The sequence below is a fragment of the Lathyrus oleraceus genome, chromosome 5, assembly GCF_024323335.1.
Source record: "Lathyrus oleraceus cultivar Zhongwan6 chromosome 5, CAAS_Psat_ZW6_1.0, whole genome shotgun sequence".
Taxonomy (NCBI): Eukaryota; Viridiplantae; Streptophyta; class Magnoliopsida; order Fabales; family Fabaceae; genus Lathyrus; species Lathyrus oleraceus.
In genome coordinates, this window is record NC_066583.1 from 552,513,853 (window position 1) to 552,527,647 (window position 13,795).

Consider the following 13,795-nt stretch of genomic DNA (forward strand, 5'->3'; position numbering starts at 1 on the left):
GTTGATATAACCATGTTTATAAAACCTATCTGGAGAAATATCTGAGCCATATTCAACCGTCTCAAATCACTCGAACCAGAAAAAAACTACAAATATTTTTAAAAATGGTCTACGGTGCAAAAATAGTCCTAACAAAATTGTTGATATTAATACTGTTATTCATCATTTTTGTATAAAAGAATAAATTATATTTAATTCATATTGTGACAACCGTAATTAGTGTCGTAACAACTATATCAACTAAAATTACAAAAATCTTTATGCGACCGCAATACGATCATTATTTGAAATTCCAATTCTAGTATTGTACAAATAAATGAAATAATTTGTGTGATTCCCAACACGAGTATCAATATGGATGACCACAAGAAGCCATTCCAATCCAAGAACAAGATAGTTTTAAAATAGATGTCATATGTAAGCTCATCCGACAAATATTAATCACCAAAGCAAATTTTTAAGCCAAAATAAAACAAGATTTTATTTGGTTTCGGAAAACATTATCACAAAATATGTTCACAAATCAAAACAGACATCTAAGTTATTTTGAGGAACCAATTTCACATAGACAATATTATAAAGTAAAGTGTTATTATTATTATAGAATAAAAAAGATGGATACCTCAAAGCGACGAGACTCAATCTTATTGGCATCGTCGAAATAATCACCAGCATCATCATCGTAGTCACTGTAATAACATATGACATCACCATCGATGTCACGACTGTAGATATCTCCCCGTCGAACGGCCCTATATCGTTGGCATCTTGCATATCATCCTTTGAATCCATTGAAGAAGGAAGGAAATAAAATTTGAGGGTTTTTCTAAAATTAATATCCAAAATCGATGAAGTGTGAGAATGGGATATAATCTAAGGCAAAAGAAAATTGAAAATTTGAAAAGAAAAGAAAATGTTGGTTGAGAGTAATCAGATCCTTCAGTGTACTCTTACCATACAAGGATCTCTTTTAAAAAGATTGATAAGAGGAGAATATATTCAATTCAACATTTTTTTGATTATGTGCAGGGTTGTTTGCGGTACGATTTGAAAATCATCTGAAATGTAAGAGAAAAAAATGTGTCATTTATTTTGGTTCAGTTGACTTTTAGAAATAAAACTAAATCAAACTAAACCAATGCGGTTTGGTTCGGTTCAGATTTTTATAATTTTTTTATTTAGCCATACATACACATATAGAGAATAACATAACTTTGTGTTTAACCATTCATACATTATCAAATAACAACAAAAATCATCATATTTGAACAACAACTTCCTATTTAATATAAAGAATAGAATAAAATGGATGAGATACAAAGATTAATGAAGATGAAAAAAAAAGAACATAAGAAAGAAGAGATTAGAGAAGAAGAGACGTGATAAAAACAAAATTCGAAGAGAGAACAGTAGCATAAAAATGAGAAGATGAAAAAGAAAGAATATAGTAAAGTAGAGATTAGAGAAGAAGATGTGAGATGTACCTAACGAAGAAGGCGTGATACTGCTTAGAGATATTTGAGAAGACTGAAACTGAAATCCTAAGTGTGAGGAAGAGAAAATTATTCATAATCATAAGGCTTAGACACTTTTCGGAAGATATTTGTTTTGCTGGTGCAGGTTCTCCATAATTGATAGGAGTTGTGCCATGTATGGGGGAGTTCAAGGTTCACTCCTTCTAGGAGATGATACACGCATTGTGTTGTTATGGTGAAATGCATGGTTTTTGTTAGGTCTGGGAAAGTTTTAACGAGGCCCCACGGTGGGCGCCAAATGTTCATGATAAATATTATTTGGATAAACCTCTCTGAAGCTAGTCAGGTGAGGTCACAATCTTTCTATTTGTAAGGAGGTATTATTTGTCCCTATTCCTTGTTGGGAAGTCTCGTTTTATACTCATCCACTCATCAATGGCCCTTAAAGAGATGCCTCTTCATATCCCATGTTAAAGTGACATCTGGTAACGTCAGCTGCCTTCATAACTATCAAGTATCGCCTCTTCCCTAAATTTCTGTAACTCCCATGCAATCACGGAGAGGTTTCGTAATCGTCCTCTGTGTCTATTCATGTTGCTTCATAGCACCTTTCGAGAGACCGAATCTGGCTTGCTCATATACCAGAGTCACTATGAGATCGGATCCGGTTTGCTCTTGTCTAGTAGTATCAATCTCTTTGACCATGTTCTGACCTACTTATGATTATGTTATCCGACTTGCTTACCCCTTTGTACTCGGCTACAAAAGCTCGTTCTTTGGGAATTTTGGGATATATATATATATATATATATATATATATATATATATATATATATATATATATATATATATATATATATATATATATATATATATTGGGGATCAACTTACTCCAAGAGTAATTTTTTTTAACTTACTCCAAATCATAGTCTTTAAATTGAATCTAATCTAATGGTTATTAGCATTTTTACTTAATTAATCATTAGATTAGATTAGATTTAAAGGCTATGATCGGGAGTAAGCTAAAAAAACTTACTATTAGAATAAGTTGATCTTCACTTATATATATATATATATATATATATATATATATATATATATATATATATATATATATATGTGTGTGTGTGTGTGTGTGTGTGTGTGTGTGTGTGTGTGTGTGTGTGTGTGTGTGTGTGTGTGTGTTCATGCTAAAACATTATTTGGATCAATCCCCCTGTAACTAGTCAGGTATGATCGCAATCGTTCTATATGTAGGAGGTATGTTAGGAATGAATCAATGGTCATTATTGTTGGTGGTCCAAGGTTATCACGCGTTTTCCTCCTTTTTGTATTATTCATGTGTCAGTTTCCCCTTTATGTTATTCCTCGGTCTCTATATATTGCCCTCGATAATCATGATTTCAATAGGTTTTGATGGTCTAATCGGTTATATTTACCAATGGATTTAATACCGTAACATATCGACAATTATTGTTTGACCCTTGGTTGATACGAAAAATGATTTTAGGTGCATCTTCTAGAATCCGGGATGAGTCTATCCCAACTAGGTAAGCCACCCCGACCATATCAAAATCCGGGAAGCATCTCGATATACACCCCAAAATTCTTAAAACTGATTACACTTCTGGGATTTTGGTATGGTCGGTATACATCCCAAAAAAATTATGAAGTCTGAAGTCGGACAGCGAGTTCCACTCAGTCAGGACTCAACTTATCAGGCTCTGAAGGACCATCCAAATCGGAGCCGTTATGGCAATCAAAACGAACCTGTTACAGAAAGATTAAAGGGTTGAAGTAGTTAGAAATGATTAATGGTTACTAAAACCTATTAACAACACCTCTTCAATATCCAGGGAAAGAGAAAGGTTTGTGATATAAAAAAAACCTCAATACCAAATAAGAAGGGATCTAAGTGATGAATAACACACACAAAAAAGAGTAAACATATAAGAAACCTTGGACCACCTACAATGGTGATCATTCTTTCCTTCCTAGCATACCTTCTGTCAGACATAACGATTGTGACTCACCTAACTAGCTTCAGGGAATTTTATCTAAATAATGCGTCCACCGGAGATTCTGGTAAAACTAACCTACACCACAATATTCTCATTAACTTACTTTGTATTACTGACTGCAATAGACGACACCAGTACTAAAATAGACCCCATTCAACTTAAAAAATACCCTTTTTCAATTGTCGTGTGATGGGGTGGACATAGGTTCTCAGTGTTAATGAATGGAGTTGCAGATTTATCTGATTGAAGATTTGAGATCCTGCGGTAATTTTCGTTGTATCTCAAGGACGCCAACGAAGCAGACCGAGCGAAACATTTCTATGAGGTGTTGGAAATCCACCACAATATATGGATAATTTCAATCAATCTTGATGAAAAAGATTGTTATCACCCATATAATAACAATGAAAAGAGAAGAACAATGGAGAAAGAAATAAAGTAAAAAACGATGAAGGAGAAGAAGAATTAAAATTCTGTAGAGTTTCTTTCTGCGCATAAAATGTGGAAAACTTCTTATTCACTTTGCAACTGCAAAATACTGTGAAAACAATGTTATGGATACTCTATTCACTTCATTACAAGAATAAGGGTTACTCCATCTATTTATAGATTTAGGTCAACTTGCACCCCAAGCCAAATCCCAAAACTATAAAAGCCCAAAATAGCTAACACTACTAAAATAGGCATAAGTCAAAATCCTGTGTGAAGCAACATGCTTCGACACTTCAACACACTAACACAATTCAACACCCTACGTGGTTCGACACTTCCTTGCTTATGTCAAGCAACCTGCTTCGACACAAGCAATTACAATTCAACACACCACCTAATTCATTGTGTCTAAGCTATCTACATTCACCATAACTCTTATTCTTCTGAACACTTTGACCTGCACTCCCTTCATTATGATATTTTCAATCTAGTTCTCAGTTCTGCAGTGTTCCACATTCATCTTCCCATCTGATACCTACTCCTAAAGATAATGGAACGCTATTTCGATGTGCTTTCTTTGATCACGTGCTATCGGATTCTTCACCAGATTGATAGCTGACATGTGGTTGATCTTCATGGTAATTGCTCCATGACTCTTTGTTGTTATCTCTTCGACCAGATTCACCATCCACGTTGCTTGACATTGTAACACGGTGGGAGAACTGACTTTAGTTAAATGTTGCGGATAGCAAGAGTCGCCACCGACTTTTATTTTATCCAAAAGGAAAGGACATAAAAGAACAGGAAAGACCTTAAAAAGATTTTGAGTTCGGGGGGTAGGTTATACAAAGGGAAGGTATTAGCACCCTTTATATCCATGGTTATCCATGGGCTCTTAGTTACTTAGCTCACTTTGTTTGTTTGCAAGAGTGTAGTGTGTGATTAGAAAAATTTCTTTAAGTACTTTGTAATGACCCTCGTATGGGTGTATACAAAGCCTAGTTTAGAAATTGTGAGGTGTAAAAGTAATTTTGAAAAGTGTGAGCAAGTAACTATGAGATACCTACCCTAGATTAAGTCTTTCGTGTTCTCGTATATTCTTTCAATGGTAAGACTGTCCCTATTATTAAGGAATAGGTAGTCATTACCTTGGATGTGTTTAAGGGACGGGCGTAGGGTCATCGTATGGTCAATGAAGGCAACATAAGGGGTGTCTTTAGCAACTCGTAGGGACTATCATCATATTTACTGAAGGGACAAGATCATTATATCGTAGGCAACCTCGTAGGGACTTGATCTTTTAAGTTTATAGGGACTTGATGATTTTTCTGTTTGAAGGGACTTTGCTTAAGACACCCCTATTTTCGAGGGACTTGACCATTTAAAGAAGGCAACCAAGAGGAATACCCTAGGAAGTACAGATGGCGATCAAAGATCGACTTACGTGTGTGAGTGTTATTTTTCAGATATTTGTCTTGAATTTAATTTTCTAAGTTCAATTATTTACAGTTAGTTTTTTTGCACTCCCTAAATTACTAACCACGCAATAAATATTTACAAAAATAAAGGCAAGAAAAATAAATTCCTAAACTATTACATGGCTATGGGACAGATACATAATAATCAGCCGAGAAAGAATAAATTTACAACATATACATTTGTTCCTAATATTATAAATAAAACAAAATTAAAATAAGGAAAATAATGAAGCAAAAATAGAATAGATAAAAGCAAATAATAATAAAATAATAAATAAACAATGGTAATAAAGCAATAATAAAATAACAATAATAATAAAGTGATAATAAAAAGGTTAGAATTTTAAAAGAAATTATTTTAGGTTAAACAAGTTAGATTTTTTTAGAAGTTATTAGAAAAATATGAGTTTAAAATAAATTAGTAATAATAAAAGAATTTAAAATACATTAATGTACAAATTATAAAATAAAAGAGTTATATGAAAAAATATTAAGTTAGTTATTTACAAAATAAATAAAGATTATAGAAAATATCAAATTATTCGATTAATAGGTTTATTATTATTATTCAATTAGAAAAATGGTCAATTAGATTTTATTTACAAAATATATAAGGATTTATTATTATAAGTAAGTAATAAAAAAAGTTATTAAAATAGTTAGTATTTATTATTTATTTACAAAAAAAATATAAAGGTTATAGAAAAATATTAAATAATTAATTTAGTAGGATTTTACGCCCTACATTACTAAACCACGCAGTTAATATATGATCAATGGCAGGAATTTAAATGGCAGAAAAATAAATGGCAGAAAAATAAAATGGCAGAAAATCAATGGCAGAAAATAAAACCCTAATTATTACAACGATTTGGTGCAGTTACATAATAAAGATGGCGAAAAGTAAAACTGAAAATATTACAAGTTAAAACTTAAAATATTACAAGGGCGAAGCAGTTACAATGTATGAATAACATAAATATGAACAAAAATAGGAAATAATAATAAGGTTTGTTAAGGTTTAAGAAAAGGTTTATGGTTTAAAAGAAACAACACGGTTAAAGTTTTAGGTTTGAAATTTAGAGTTTGTGGCGAAATTGTCAGGGTTTAGGAAAAATCAGGGTAGTTAGTTATGAAAAAAAATATGCAGATTTAAATATATGTATATAAAAAAAATATGAATTAAAAAAAACAACGGCGTTGCTAGCGCAAAATTGCGATCATCGCAACTGGATCGGATAACACAAATGTCACGCCTCATACACGTATATGTGAAAACGGCGTATTGACACGATCCGATCCGAAAACATAATCAAATTATAACATAAAATAGAAATATATATATATATTTAACACACTAGTTATATATTATAAATTATATATTATATGATCCATATGCATTTTTATTAACAACAAAATTATTATTATATTATATTATATATTATGAGACATGTAAAACTTATATAAAAACAAACACATCAAATACATAATACAATGAACCAAATTATTATACATATTATACTTATGTGCATAAAAAAGCAAAACGGCGATATCCTGATATATTTAACCAAACCGCATGTATCTGGAATACATAACACAGTCACACATATGAACATGTATTTGAAACACAGTAACAAATATATCAACAAAATAGATAAAGTATATATCATATATAAACTATTACCAAACTGTGTGTACGATAGTATAGATCAGCCACTCTCAGTTTCTCTTTTTTGTTCTGTCTTTTTGCCCTCTCTCTATCAGTCATGCTAGTAAATATATATAGGAACAAATTAAGTTAATGATAATGGGCCTAAGTTTATTTTGAAACCCAATATTAAATTAAAAACTGAATAAAGTTAAATAATTAAAATAGTTAAAATTAAAATAAAAACTAATTAACCTATTTATTTATTCTAGACCCAATATAAAAATAAATAGACTCAAAAAAAATAAAAGCCGGGCACCAAAATGCTCGAAAAAATAAAATGAACACGTCAAAATAATCAGCGCGGAATAAATGACTCGGAAAAATACAGCGTTTGGTCGGATTTTGAAATAAAAATTATGACCGTTTAAACTGCTCAGACTGATCAACATATGACCAAAAATAGTCGTAAAAATATTTTTAGCATGTCAAATTAAACCACGTGAACCGCAGATTAATGTTACCGACATTTGCAAACTTAAACTTGACATTTTTTCGTTGACTAATTTTAGGCACAGTTAAAAAGTTAATTTGACCAGTCTGTTTGTAAATTCCGAGAAATTATTCCGGCTAATATTAAGACAGAAAAAAAATGTTATGCTATGAAGATGATGCAAATGAATGTGAAACAAAAAATTGGTTAGAGTTAAAAATAGAGGGCAAATTTTGGGGTGCAACAGCTGCCCCTGTTCAATTTTCTGAAACCTGAGGAGTTAGATTGGCCTGTGTGCCATTCGTGACTTGGAAGGTTGAAGGGGATTGAACACAAAAGCCCAAAAATTTGCACTTGCCGGTGCATAAAGTAACACTGATGACTGGTTGTATATGCTTAAGTGGGCTTGAAGATGCCACTTGGAAGAACTGGAGATGGGCTTATAGATGCCATCCATAATATCAGGAGGTGATAATATCTTGATGTTGATACTGGATATCAGTACTAGGTCTTCGTATAGGCCGTCTCTGAATCGTATCTAAGAACATACTTTTAATTTAAGTGTCAGAACCAAATCTTCGTGGCGATTTCTTTCTGAATTAAGTATCAGCACTAGACCTTCGTATAGATCGTCTCTGAACTGTTTTGAATTGTTGAATAGACCAGTAGAAATAAATCTTCGTGATGATTATCTCTTCTGGAAATATCCTGGATTAGGGAATAGATCTTCGTATAGACCGTTTGCCTAATATCCAAGAACAAAAGAGTGTCAGGATGAAATCTCCTGAAAATATCCTGGACTAGGGAATAGATCTTCGTATAGACCGTTTGCCTACTATCCAAGAACAAAAGAATATCAGGATGAAATCTCCTGAAAATATCATGGACTAGGGAATAGATCTTCGTATAGACCGTTTGCCTACTATCCGAGGACAAAGAGTATCAGGATTAACTCTCCTGAAAACATCCTGGACTAGGGAATAGATCTTCGTATAGACCGTTTGCCTACTATCCAAGGACACCTTGAGTAATGATTAAGTATCAGCACTAGATCTTCGTATAGATCGTTTCTGACCTGTTGTGAATTGTTGATAGTATTTTATCTGTATATAACCATCCTGCAAGGAAAAGGTTAGTTTATGCAATATGTATGCATGCATGGCATGGTGCATCTAAGTAAATGTATTATGCATTTATGGATATGCCATGGTATGATGTAAATGATGTATGTATGAATCATGCGGCCTGAAGCGTCCGGATATCTTTGTATAACAACTGCTGGCTAGGGAAAATAAATCTCGATTCGTTGCTGAAGAATATGAGGAACTCGTTCCCGTCTTGTTTGATAGTATAGTATTTGTCACTTCCCGTATTCGTTCGTCGTACTTCTATTGAAGGAATAAGTTCCTGAGTATCCCGACTGAGGATAAAAGAGATGGACATAAATTCAAGGGGAGACGTAATTCGAAGCATCTATAAAGATAGATTTGCTCTACCGGGGATTTGTAGTGGGGATGAACCGGCGAAGCTTCGTTGAACTACTACCCTCGTTCGTCCTTAGTAAATACTATTACTGCATTTTATGCATTTCTGGTAAACATCAATCGTATTCAAAAGCATACATACATTCAAACACAACCAATGGACGTTTTCGCTTATGTAAATAGAGTAAAAGTAAATCTGGATTCAAAGATGAAATTTTATTTATATCACAAAGTGACCTATACATAGGCAAGTTTGTACAAGGAGACAGAAATCCTAGTAAGAGGAATTCGTCGTAAATTTTTTATAAAACAAAGAAAACAGCTATGTGAAAAATGATCCTATTGAGTTTCAATTTTACTATTGCCATTATCTTCAAATATCTCATCTTCTGCTGTTGAGACAGAAACGATTGGATTGATCTTTATCTGTTTGAACTTGATTTAGGTAGCACCATCAGTTGAAGTTACATGAGTGATCCAAACGAGACATAGTCATACGCTTTAATCCCTAACTTTTGCCTGGATTGCCCTTTCAGGTTTTCAATCCACCGGGATACCCTTTTTTGCCCAAGCCGCCTTTTCAGGTTTTCGACTTGCCGGGTGTACATTTTTTTTATATATATCCCTAATTTTTGCCCGAACCCTTTTGGTTTGCCGGGATGCCCTTATTTTTGCCTAGGCCAGTCAACCTAGCGGGTCTCTTTTTATGCGTAGTATTTTTTAACTATGTCTGCGTTTACAGGCTGTGGAAAGTCTTCACCATCCATAGTAGTAAGCATCATGGCACCTCCTGAGAATACTCTTTTTACCACAAATGGTCCTTCATATGTAGGAGTCCACTTGCCCCTAGGATCACCCTGTGGTAGTATGATACGCTTGATTACCAAGTCACCAGCCTGATATACATTTGGCTTAACCTTCTTATTGAAAACTTTGATCATCCGTTTCTGGTACATCTGACCATGACAAACAGCTGCCAACCTCTTCTCATCAATCAAATTTATCTGGTCGAGTCGAGTCTGAATCCACCCATCTTCATCCAAGCCTGCATCCTTCATGATTCTTAAGGAAGGGATATGAACTTCAATGGGCAGAACTACTTCCATTCCGTAGACCAAAGAGAAAGGAGTTGCCCCTGTCGAAGTGCGCACTAAAGTGCGATAACATTGAAGAGGAAAGGGTAACATCTCATGCCAGTCTTTGTATGTTACTGTCATCTTTTGTATGATCTTCTTAATATTCTTATTAGCAGCCTCCACGGCGCCATTCATCTTTGTCCGGTACGGAGAAGAGTTATGGTGTTTTATTTTGAACTGCGTGCAGAGTTCAGCAATCATCTTGTTGTTCTTTCGGAGAGAGCAGGTTTCTCAGATGTATATTTGATAAGATCCATCTTAGAAATCAATAAAGTGGTATGATTCAACATATACTGTCTTAGTCGGCGAGCAGCCTAAGCCAAAGCATAGCAAGCTTTCTCGAGCTGGGAGTATCTTGTTTCACAGTCGGTACCTTTTGCTAAGGTAGTATATTGCATGCTCTTTTCGACCAGACTCGTCATGTTGCCCCAACACACACCCTATTGAATTTTCTAACACGGTCAAATACATGATTAGAGGTCTTCCTTCAACTGGTGGCATCAGATTTATAGGTTCTTGGAGATACTTCTTGATTTTGTCAAAAGCTTCTTGACATTCATCATTCCATATCATCTCTTGATTTTTCCAGCGAAACCTCTACATAGTCACGTAACATCCGACTCAATCTTTCTTTGACACTGTTTTCCAAGCCTGCTCCTATTTTGACTTCTTTCTTGTCTACTTCAGTACCCAGATTTACAACCTCAATTGATTCCTCATGCGGCTGTGTAACTTTCTCTTCTTGTTGTAATAACCTAGCAAGCTCTACATGTACTTCACAATCTTCATCCTTTCCATCTTCAGCTTGATAGATCGGATTCTCGAAATTATAATTGGCAATAGTAGAACTGTTATCAACAGGATCCAGAGTGGATGAGGATCTGCATTTTAGTGATGTGGGTGTGTGTAAGAACACATAGCTGATGAAAATAAAATAAAAGAAAAACAAAGAGCCCAATATTTACGAAAACGAAACGTCCATTGATTTTTATTGAATGAAGTATGCAAATGAAATGACATCCCGAAACAAGCATACCATTGTGCCCCGGGTAAGGCACAAGGCTTAAAAGTTTAATTACAAACTTAAAAATAACAACACAGTAATAGTATTTACTCCTGACTAAAGGAGATAGGAATAACGTCTTCAGTCTTCCAATTGTTGAGCCCATCACCCACCGTAGAAAAAATCCAGTTATCCAGATTGTAGTCTTCATTATAGTCACCCACAGTATTGATTTGATCTTTCATGTTCCCTTGATTGGTGATACGAACAACACGAGCACGACGAACAGCCTTCTGGGACTCTGCAGTGAAACCCAAACCAAACTTGTCAGACTTGTAAGGAATGTCGGGAAGCTGACCCCAAATAATACAACCACCTTCTTCAACCACAGCTCTAGCATCTTTGAGGGAAGCCATTGTAGGAGGTACTCTGGTAACCACAGGAACTCTTTTAACCACAGGAGGAGCTTCAGTAGCGGGAACGACCCAAGGAACTACTTCAAATGTCTGGCAAGGAGTCTCAACATATTCACCTTCCACTTCAACATACTTAAATGTATTCACATGACTGACCATATATTATTCCTCTCCATAAACAGTTACGATCTTTCCCTTCACTGGATATCTCAACTTCTGATGTAGAGTGGAGGTCACAGCACCTGCCCCGTGGATCCAGGGGCGCCCAAGCAAACAAGAGTACGCAGGACGAATATCCATTACATAGAAGGTAGAATCGAAGACTTGAGAGCCTACTTTGATCGGGAGATCTATTTCTCCATGCACCACTCTTCTTGAGCCATCAAAGGCTCTCACCACTATATTACTTGGTCTTAACACAGCATCTTCAGGACTGAGCTTGTTCAGAACCTCTTTGGGAAGTACATTCAATGAAGAGCCATTGTCTATCAACACATGAGACAAGGTAGTGCCCCTACATTCAATGGAGATATGTAAAGCTCTGTTATGGTTTCTTTTGGCAGGAGTCAAGTCAGCATCAGAAAAACCTAACCCATTATCATAAGTCAGATGTGCAACACAATTTTCAAATTGATCCACAGAAATTTCATTTGGTACATGAGCAGTCCTTAAGAATTTGATCAAGGCTTTAGCATGAGCCTCAGAACACAGCAACAAAGACAACATGGAAATTTTGGAGGGAGTATGCCCCAACTAGTCAACAATATCATAATCACTCTTACGAATGATCTTCAGCACTTCTTCCATCTGTTTAGAGAGATTTTCAGCAGTCGGTGCTTCAGCTTGCACAGGTTCAACCACAGGACCTTTGCCTCGAGCATCAGTACTTGGCTCAAAAGTGGAGGTAGTAGTTGGAAGAACTGTATTTTTTGAGGTAGCTGGAGGAGAGAAAATTCTTCCACTTCTGGTGATCTTACTAGATCCAGCAATATTATCAACATCAAGGTTATCATCAGTAACAGGTGTATCAGTCAAAGGTTCCTGCTTAACACCATGGATATAAACATCAGAACCGTAATTCCAGGGTATAACTTTATCAGAAGTATAAGGAATAGGGCCAGGAGTGGTAATAATCATGGGAGGCACTCTAACTTCAGCAACAGTCTTCACTAGGCCTTCAGCAGTAATTTTGATAGGACCCTTGGAAGTGATCTTGACAGTCTGTTCAAGAGCCATTTCTGCTGAAATAAACAGCGAGAAGATAAGATACCTGTTCATAAGAAACCTGTGATGCAATAATATGGTATGTAGATGCTTATGCAATGTTTTCAAGGACCGTAGGATTTAAATTTGTTTAAACCACCAAAAAGTAAACTTTTATTAGTAATAAACTTGTTTGCCCCTTGGGCTTACAATAAAAATGAAATGAATACAAAAAATGGGGTTTTAAGTCTCCCATGGACGTTTCCTCTTTGTGTTGAGGTATGAGTTGAGATTCCGCTCCTCGTGAAGTTGTTTTGTTAGCTCCAGGATTCTTTCCTGACTTGCCTTGTAATGAGTCTCAAAAGTATCTCTTTGCTCCTTCAACTGGATCCAGAACCTCTGTAACTCTTCCATGTCAGTGGGCATGTCTGGATGAAGAATGATGTAAGAAGTATCTCCTTCAGCAACAGGCTCCATGGTAACTGGCAGGATAGCAGGATATGGCATCATAAGAGTCTGAGCACGAGATCGTACCCATCTGAGATATGGTTCCATAGGAATAGTGTACTTGGGTTCCAGAGTCTTGCTGTCAACCTTGTTCACTTTACCCCATGCTCGTATGAACCTTTGACGGTAACCTTGAAGATCGTTGTCGTAGTCGAACACAATACCCTGAATAAGCATGTCATGAGGACCATCAGTCCGAGCGTAACCAAACTGACGTAGAGCTAAAGAAGGGTTGTAGGTAATGCCCCCTCTTATGCCAAGGAGTGGCATATTAGGGAACTCCCCACAACGGTCAATGATGGTAACATTCTCCATAGATCTAGAGCACCAACGAATATCTGAATGAGAAAGTGACATAATCCTCTTGGACCACCTGAACCCTTGTTCATTCTTCATCACTGATCGAGGAAGGTGAGAAATAAACCACCTAGATAATAGAGGTATGCAACACATCAGAGTTCCTCGTGCCTTCGTAGTACGGGTATGAAGAGAGTGTAAG